Source organism: Mus caroli, chromosome 8 (assembly GCF_900094665.2).
Source record: "Mus caroli chromosome 8, CAROLI_EIJ_v1.1, whole genome shotgun sequence".
Lineage (NCBI taxonomy): Eukaryota > Metazoa > Chordata > Mammalia > Rodentia > Muridae > Mus > Mus caroli.
Genome location: NC_034577.1, coordinates 66,566,999 through 66,577,150, shown reverse-complemented (window position 1 = coordinate 66,577,150; position 10,152 = coordinate 66,566,999).

Below are 10,152 nucleotides of genomic sequence, written 5' to 3'. Positions count from 1 at the left end.
CTGGGCAGATATCTACCCTCTAAGCTATTAGAATCTACTACCCCATCAATAACCTGGAGTTATAACTTGCTATGTTCCGTCTGGGCTGCTATTAACTCTAATTGGCCAGCCCTCATGGCCATGTTTTGAAGATTCTTACCCCATGATATCTTTCTCCACCTCTCCCTCCTTTCTCCTTGTGCTCTCCTCAGACACCCAAGCCTGAGAACCTCAAACCCCACCTACCTTTTTTCTGCCCAGCTATTGGCTGGAGGAATCAAGAATAACATTTCAGGGGCAGGGTTACATAGCATTACTTATGTATCTATAGATTCTCTCATTCTTATGGGCAACCAGGCATTACAATACACAGCAAAAGACCAAACCTTAACAATCTCCTTATTTAGTTTAAATGCTGGGCATGGTGGTGCACGCCTTTAGTCCCAGCACTCGGGAGGCAGAGGCAGGCGGATTTCTGAGTTCGAGGCCAGCCTGATCTACAGAGTAAGTTCCAGGACAGCCAAGGCTACACAGAGAAACCCTGTCTCGAAAAACCAAAAAAGAAAGGCAAATAATAAAAAGGTTTATTATGATATCATCTTATCATAATAAACAGCACACAGTAGGAACTATTATGAAATAATAACAAAAATTATTAGGTATGACTTATATTTTAAAAACTCCAGTCTGTTTGTATTTAGGAATTTAGGAGGAAGTATTTTTATCATCTATCCTATCTTTGTGAGTTCAGAGTTCTGTATCTAAATCATTTTCTATTCTAACTTGTATTACTAATCTAAAAATATCTTCTTAGACCTAAAACATCTTTGTAAATCCTAAACAATGTAAGCTTATAGTAAGACTATGACTGTTTAGTCTATAACCCCATCAGAGACTCAGGAATAAATATTACCTGCATATGCAGGAAATGCTGGAATGCAACTTCCAGAAATTATAGAAATGACAATAGACAGTTGATCATCTGGACAGTCCCTAATTTTCTCGATAATGTTGGAGCATCTATCTTCAGCCCTCTGACCCAGGATATCTGACAAACCTAATGTGAAGCAGGAATTATAAAGAGCTTGCTTACTTTGTATTGGTAGAGCTTGGCAGCTAACTACCCTGTGTCCATTTGCCTTTTTCTGACAGCATTTTGTCTGTAGATGAATTTAGGCCATTTTCTTTGCCCAGTGACTAGTTCACCACAATTGAAGTAACTCCATATGGAGGTTATTGATGCTGATCATCTTTGAAGTGGAATGGGGGTATTGTCAGAAGCAGACCTGTCTCATAATTAGAGGATCCTTTAATAATGAAATAATTTAAAATGTTATATTATGTGTATCTCTGAGGCTTTGAAGACCATGTATTTATTTATAGCACATCTGAATTGTCAACACATTGTTTATTCTTAGGTATTTACTATCTGAATAACCTTGAAAACATTTTGTTGTAGTTAACTAGTATCTAATATGACCATGAGTTTGACTGACTATTAATTTGCATTACTTAATTAATTTAAACCGCTTGTAATAGCAGACTTTTCAAGGACTGGGACTACATCTTATATTTTAAAATGAGTTGTGTAGGCATAATACAGGGTGGGGAGAAGTGGGCATGAACTTGAGTAAATAGGGAGGTGCAAAGGCTCTGTTAAGAGTTGGAGGAGAAAAAAAAAGAGTTGGAGGAGAAATATGATCAAAATATCATATTTAGAAAAAATTAAAAAGTATATAAACAAAGAGCAACGAGGAACTCATAGAGAGGGAAAATATCTCTTCCAGGGGCTAGCAGCAGAGTACAAGGTGGGATTCTAAACTCCAGAGAATTCTGGGATGCAGGTTCCTCATAGCCATCCTACCCTTTAGCACTATAGTCTGCTAAGCCCCCTTCTCAAGGATACTGTGATAGCAATTAAGGACTACAAACTGGAATCCACCATAGAAGCTGTACCTTTGGCCAGAGCTATTGTAGCAAAGCCCCACAGGCAGGATGGCTTCAGTGACAGTCATTTATTTTCTCAGGGTTAAGCCTGAGAATGGTATTACATTAGTTAGGGTTCTCTAGAGTTACAGAACATATGGAAAGAATCTCTCTGTATATATAGGAAGGGGACTTATTAGAATGGTCTACAGGCTATGGATCAGATAATCTAATGGTTGTCTCCAGCATTAAGGTTGGAGTTGGCATCTCTTGAAGTCTCAAGCTTGGAGATGGTCATGTTTCTCATGCATCCTTACATGGTTTCCCTCTGTGTCTGTGTTCAATCTCCTCTTTCTATTATGTTTAGGGGGAGGTGTCAGATTTCCTCTTGTGGGTTCTTTGTCTCATTTATAAAAAGAATTTAGGAACCTATGCAAAAGGAAACACAAGTGTAATATTATAGAGTTTGAAAGAAAAACAACAAGATAACTCAAGCTGGACATTCCTGCAGCTATTGGGGGAGGGGAAAGGGTAAGAAGAAGTAGAGCCATGCCTTTTGTGGTGGAAGTGTGTGAGCAGCTGCACAGCAGGTGAGCAACTATTTGGTAGAGGAAGGAGTTGGTGTAGCTTTAGAGAAACAATGACAAAGCCAAGTGTCTGTCAAAGCATGTTCAAGTTTTTGGGCAGTAACTGAAAGAAAAAAAGAGGAAGGAAACAGGTAAAAAGGAAAGCTAGACTTCTTTGAGATATGTAGGAAAGTGGACAGGCACATGGCTAAATTTCTGTGAGTAGCTACAGGGAGGAGGGGATTTAGGGAAGTTTAAGTACATTATCTCATTAAGGGGATAATTATTCCTCCTGACTCCTTAGCATGTCTTCAGGTACAACACAACCTCTGGCCAGATGTTTGAAAGGCCCAGCTAGGCTAACTCATAGGAAGGAGACATATTTATATATTTTCCTAAGGTGTTTTATTACAACAAATGGACTAAAATCCTTTGAGTGGGTGTTATTCCAACATTGTTCTTCTAAAAGTGAATCTACTCTTTCATTTGGCCAGCAAACAAGTACTTACCTATGTGGTACTGTGGTGCTTTGATGAAGGGCAATACTTCCAACTCCAAAATGGCCTCCACTTTTACAGCTACCATGGGGGGAGGGAAGGGTAACTCTCATTGACTCTCTTTATAGATCTACTTGGTTGTCAACTTGACTACATTTGGAATTAACTGAAAGCCGAATGACTGGGCACATCTGTGAGGCACTTTTTTCTTAATGAAATCACTTGAGTGGGAATACCCATCTCTAATTTGGATATTTAGGGTGGGAAGATAAACCTTTAATCTAGATCTTCTGAGGTGGGAAGATCTACGTTTAATCTGTGCCACACCTTCTGCTGGTGGACATGGAAGAAGGAAGCTTCCTCTCTTTGCCTGTTTGGTCTTGCTCTGTTAGTAAGCCCATTCTTTCCCTGGCATTAGAGCTTACTTCTTCAGGATTACAAAGTACACCCAAGACCAGTTGAGACATCCAGCCTTGTGGACTGAACAACTACTGGATTCTTAGAGCTTCTGTTAGATTAGGTGGTCCATAGCCCATAAGCCATTCTAATAACTCCCCTTTCTCTATATACAGATTCATTCTATATGTTTTGTAACTCTAGAGAACCCTGACTAATGTAATCCCACACCCAGCTTTTTCTCTCTTGTTTTGGGATGACATCTAAAAGAATGTAGTGAGTTTTAGGCAAATTGTCTTAATTTTTACTTTTGTCAGACTGAAATCTTGATATGGCGGTTTCATATTCCATCTGCTGTCTAGCAATACTGATGGAGAATTAAGTCAGATCCTTTTTTATTGTTGTTTTTTTGTTTTTCGAGACAGGGTTTCTCTGTATAGCCCTGGCTGTCCTGGAACTCATGCTGTAGACCAGGCTGGCCTCGAACTCAGAAATCCGCCTGCCTCTGCCTCCCGAGTTCTGGGACTAAAGGCGTGTGCCACCATGCCCGGCTAAGTCAGATCCTTTTTGCAGTGCTTAAGTCTGTACAGTACCTGCCTCAGTTTCCTTTGAATGAACCTCTATCAAAGTTTCCAGGCAGGGCCAGCTGAATTGACTCTTTCCAGCTCCTAAAGAGGCAGTACCTCTGTGTCTGGCCTGCTGTAGCTGCCACATTCCAGGGACTTTGCATTTTTGACTCAGAGCAGGAAGATCCTTCTGTGGCTGGGTGTGGCTGGGTGTGGCTGGTTGTGGCTGGGTGTGGCTGGTTGTGGCTGGGTGTGGCTGGGTGTGGCTGGGTGTGGCTGGTTGTGGCTGGGTGTGGCTGGGTGTGGCTGGGTGTGGCTGGTGAGAGAATCATACTAAGGGCTTACTAGAATCTTCCTTTAAGTTCCACTCCCTGGCTTTTGCTGGGCAGAGGGTGAAGGAAGAGCTGAGTAGCAATTTTTATCTAAATAGGGCAGATTTTGTGTATCTTTCTGCAAACGTTCAGCCCTCCCCCTCTGTCCTCTGTTCTAGGCAGATGCCCTCTCTGTTTTGTCTCCCTTGAAGGTTCTCAGTGACTGGGGACTTGTGTCTTATGAAAGCTCTGACTTTTAAGACTGGCTCGAGGAAAGAGCTTAATTACTGTGGGCATTGTACCTCCGTTACTTTGGGAGACAAAGCTTAATAATTCATAGGAATTAGGACAACTTCTTTCTTCCAAGTCAGGTTCTGCTGACCAGCCCCAAATTTTCTCTAGTTCATCACATCTTCTAAGTTTGCTAGGAAGAGATCCCCATAGGCAAGGCGTGTGGCTTATTTCCTCCTTTCTAAGGTAACTAATTTAACACAGAGAAACCCCAGGGCTTTGTTTCATTTTCACAAAGAAAGCCCCTCTGTCACCAAACAATGATACTGTTTCTGTCCTGTCTGTTTCTGTCTCTTGATCAAATGTTCAAGGAGAAAATCTGTTTTGTATTTGTCCCTTTGAAAAAGGGTCAGAGATACTATTGATAATAAAAGGAATTACTGCTTTTTTGTTGTTGTTGTTTGTTTTTTTGTAGAGAGCAGGAAAGAGAGAAGGAGAATTCTGATAATTTGAGTGTGTTTTAACCCAGGGTATGGTGGCTCACATATGTGTTGCCAGCCCTTGGGAGGCTGCAGGGTGTGGTGGCTTATATCTGTGATGCTCAGACTTGAGGGCTGAGGCAGGACTGTTGTGACTTTGAGGTCAGCCTGGTTTACAGAGTGAGTTCCATACTGTTCTGTGCTATAGAATAAGACCTGTTTCCAAACAACAAATAAAATAACAAGCAAAACTAATGTTCTATTTTCATCCATAAGATAAATCTCTATTTCAGAGCCACGAAAATGCAGGGTGCAAGGTAGATTCAAGCATGTGGTATATTGTATTACAGATAGAAGCACATGGAAGAAAGGGGGGGGGAAGGGTGTGGAACAATTAGCAATCTCCTCTTTGATCCTATTTCCTTCTGTGTCTCTGTGTCTGTCTATGTTCCCCACCCTAATACAGGGCTGTTAGTGGTCTGCTTTGTCCCTCTCTACTTTCCCCCCTTGAGACATGTCCTCTCTCTCAGTCTGAAGTTCATTATTTTGGCTAGGCTGACCAGCCAGCAGGTTCCTGGGATCTGTGTCTACCACTCATGGCTGGAGTTACAAGTTCTGCAGCCATGCCTGGATTTTACACACCAGTGCTAGGATTTGAAGTCAGGTTCTTATGCTTGCATTACAAACTCTCTCTCTCTCTCTCTCTCTCTCTCTCTCTCTCTCTCTCTCTCTCTCTCTTTCTCTCTTTTGGTTTTTCGAGACAGGGTTTCTCTGTGTAGCCCTGGCTGTCCTGGCACTCACTTTGTAGACCAGGCTGGCCTCGAACTCAGAAATCCACCTGCCTCTGCCTCCTGAGTGCTGGGATTAAAGGCATGCGCCACCACGCCCAGCATTACAAACTCTCTTGACCACTGAGCCATCTTTCAGCCCTATTGGTTGGCCCTCAGAACTGTAAGAAAGAAAAACAAACAAAACAAACTATTGTTCTGATTTTTGATCTGTGTCACTAATGGTTATTTTCATCTTTCATTTCTTATCAGCTTATTTATTCCATGTATATACATTTTTAAATTTTATATGAACAATATATTATAGTTACAGTTTTATCTCTCATTTTCCTTTTCTTCCCAAAGGAAGTTATTATCTTGAATTTGGCTGGTACTACTCTCTTATGTTTGTATTTTATCTTGCAGTTCTGGCTTTGTGAGACAGGATTTCACTATGTAGCCCAGGCTGGCCTCTAACTTGTGATCCTCTAGAGGTCTGAAACTATGGCATGCATCATCATGCTTGGCCTGGTTTTATACTTTTTACTACCTATGTTTGCAGCATAAGCACAAAAGTCCTGGAACTCTGATGATAAGGCTGCTTCTCCTTCTGCACCAGAGGCAGTGGGAGGGGCAGGGATGGGGGAGCAATATGAACCAAATATGTATTACAAATGTATGAAAATTTCAAAGAATAAATAAAAATATTATTTAAAAGAATTATGTAGGGAAGAACTGAAAAAGAGTCTGTACATTTAAAGAAAATTTAAGCTTTTCTTCTTTAATGTCCATCTTTGTTTAGGAATTAATGGAAAGAACATATGAAAATTTGTTAATGGTACCATAGTAAGACTCAGAATGAAGACATGAAAGAAATACTGGCTTTAAAAATTCTATTTTATGTGTAGGGGCACGTAGTCTGCATGTGTCTGTGACTGCATGAACAGACAGTGGCCAGAAGATGTCATCAGATCCCTTGTATAGTGGTTTGAAGGAGGCTAGACCCATCAGTTCATATATTTGCATACTTAGTCCCCAGTTGATGAACTGTTTGGAAGGCTTAGGGCATTGTGCACTTGGAGGGGGTGTGTCACTGGGGGTGGGTTTTGAGATTTTAAAATTCCACACTAGGTTCACCCAGTTTCTCTCTTTCCCCTCTTTCACTCAGCTTACTACCTGTGGACCAAGATGTAAAACTCTCATCTACTGCTTCAGTACCATGCTGTTTGCCTCCCACCATGATGATCATGGACTAAATCTCTGAAATTGTAAGCAAGCCTGCAATTAAATGCTTTCTTCTATAAGTTGCCTTGGTTATGGTGTCTCTTTATGAAAATAGTACAGTAACCAAGACACCATAGAACTGGACTTATAGATGGTTGTAAGCCACTATGTGAATTCTATGAATCAAACTGGAGTCCTCTACAAGAGCAGACAGTGTTCCTAACTGCTGAGCCATCTCTGCAGTCCTGGAATTAAAAATTAGCAAAGGACTTACTATCTTAATAGCAAGAGTAAATACCACAACTAGAACAAACAAACAAACAAACAACAAAACATGTGGACTGGAGAGCTGGCATTTAAGAGAGCTTACTGTTCTTCCAGAGGACCAAGGTTCAGTTTCTACCACCCACATGGTAGCTCACAGTCATATGTAACTCAAGTTCTAAGGGTTTTCACACTTTCTTTTGATCTCTGCATCCACCAGGCATGCCCATGGTACACAGACATGCATACAGACAAATATTCATATACAAAATAAAAATCAATTTTTAAAAAATGTGACACACACACACACATACACACACACACACACAGAGTGGGTGTCTTTGTAATGACTGCCTTTGCAGTTGCTATTCATGCAAATACAATCTGCTGACTGCCCATCCAGCATGCTCTCCAAACATGGAATCGTCATGTCAATGTTCTGGCTGAGACTTAAGTGCCCGTAGGACCATCAGTTGTTGGTATTTATGAAGAAACATTTGTTTTTGTCTCAATAACACTGTAGCTAGGGGGAGGCTCTGAGCTTATGGGCCAACCTTATGTGTGTACTTTTGTCTTGCTTTTAATGTTTATTTTGTGATTTTTAAAAAATTATTTTTGAGCAGTTTGTACATAAGTATCATTCCCACCCTTCCCTCACTTCTTCAAACTCCTTCCATGTTACCCCCACTTTAATGATTTCCTCTTTAATTATTGTTGTTACATGTACATGCATATGTATATGCATATGCACACATGCATATACAATCTACTGAATTTGTTTAGTTTTCTTCATACATGTGTTGTCATTGATCCCTTGTATCTCTTCATCCAGGGGTGGGACCCTATGGAATTTCCCTCAACCACACTGACATGCCAGTTGGTGCTGTCATTGTGCTAGTCTTGCTTAGGCAACAATATTGTTGAGATTTCCTAGATTTACTTTCCCTTCCATGTCCAGGACACACTACCTAGCAACAAAGATCCTGGACCTCTGGCTCTTGTAGTCTTTCCACCAGTGAATGAAAATTCTCATCCACACCATGCAACTACAGTCAATGTTGTCTTCTACATCATCCTGTTTTCTCAGCTTACACTCCTGTGGTCTTTAAATCATTTTCCTGAATATAAAGAAATGAACATTGCATGAAAAAAAATGAAATCTTTGCCTCTGCCACATCTTCTTCCTTCTTCTCCATGCCCCCTTTTTCGTTTCCTCTTCTTGTCCGTCTGTAATAGGACTCCAGAATGTAGCCCAGGCTAGCCTCAAACTCATGGCAATTGTGTCTTAGTTTCCCAAGGATTGGGATTAATACAGCTGGCTTGAGACTATTCTGAAAATGCAACGCATATTTCCCTTTTTCTCACTCCATGACTGTTCCTCTTAATGCCATTGTAGACACAGTGTTCACTCCTGCTTGTCTCCTGTTTAACTCTCACCCACACATCTTTTTGATTTCTTCCTGATACTCTCACTTGCCTAATTCTTCTATTTCCTCTCTTGGCCTTACTGTACAGATCAAAGTTAGCAAACTGTTTCCTTAAAGGGTAAGTGTGACTATTTTAGGCTCCGAGCCCCTTGCAGCACTTCTGCAGTACCTCCTCTCCCCCAGTATGGTTCAGGCTTCTTCCTTTATCAGTAACACCTTACCCACCATTCTTCCACACCAAATCTAGGGGTAAAACATTCTTTCTGGCCAACTTCAAAACAAAATATTCATGTAGCTATAAAAGAAACAAAGGCTTTATTTAGTTCATTAATTAGGGAAGAGATCAATATTCTATTAAAGCAGTTCAAAGGAGAACACACACACCCACATACAGATGCACAAGGCAGGGATGTGCTGACAGACAGTTACTGGGTGAATTAGCTAACACTCTACAGGGCAGGGCTTCTTAGGATTTTGCTTTCAGTATCCCTTTATAGTTTTGAAAATCACCAAGGATTTCAATGAGCTTCTGCCTATAGTCTGTCAGTACTTTCTGTGTAAAATGTTAAAATTGAGAAGTCCTTTGAGTGCCAGAGTGTAGAAGCTCACAGTTCATTAACTAACACAGCAATGATAGCAACAATCCAGTTAGGAAGCCCCAGGACAGTGTCTTTAAACACTTGTGAGAAGATGAGGGTACAAAGGGCAAACAAAGCCTGATAGAGTGAATCCCTAAGGCATGTTGGGGAGAGCTCCAGATAGGTCAGATGACATTTTGACAATCACTGCCACTGGGCAGTAACACTTAATGGTTGGTGCTATGATCATGATTTTTCTACAGAGTAGAAATCGATTATATTTTTGCCAGATAAATTAATCTTTATTGCTTCAGACATGATCTATTCATTTCTATCTCCATAACTTTCGATAGCTTTCACCCTGTCAGGAGCCTAGTGATGGATGCCTGCCAACATACTCATCGTGGTAGGAGCTGATAATCCCCAGATATCTGAGAGATCACACTTGAACTTCACTGGAGGGAGACTCTGCATTTGGCTTTTTTAAAATTTCCAAATCTTTGTCAATTTTTCCTACCACCAGGGATCATTTTCTGGTCTCTCTGGTGATAGCCATTCGGCCTGCTCTATCTTGGCATAAACTCTGTGTCAGTGTCCCTTGGGTCCTTCATTTGAAAGAACTACTTTTGTTTCATGTAACTTAAAAAAATAATACATGTCCTTTATTCCTCTCAAGGCAGTTCATGGGGAGGTGCAGGGTTGAACACCCTGAGATCTGCTCTGGTGACAGTGCCTTCCCTTCAAAGTCCTTTTCTAAACCTGCTCCTCCAGAGGTCAGGAGGTTTTTAGTGTGACAGGCAAATGTTAGGAGTGATAGTTAGAAGGATACATAACCAAATTAGCTTTAGTCACAAGATAGAGGTCACATCAATTTGAAGTCTCAGGTTTCAACTTGGCAAGTAAGAAAGATATTGATCCTAATGCTGGAATTCATGCCTAGA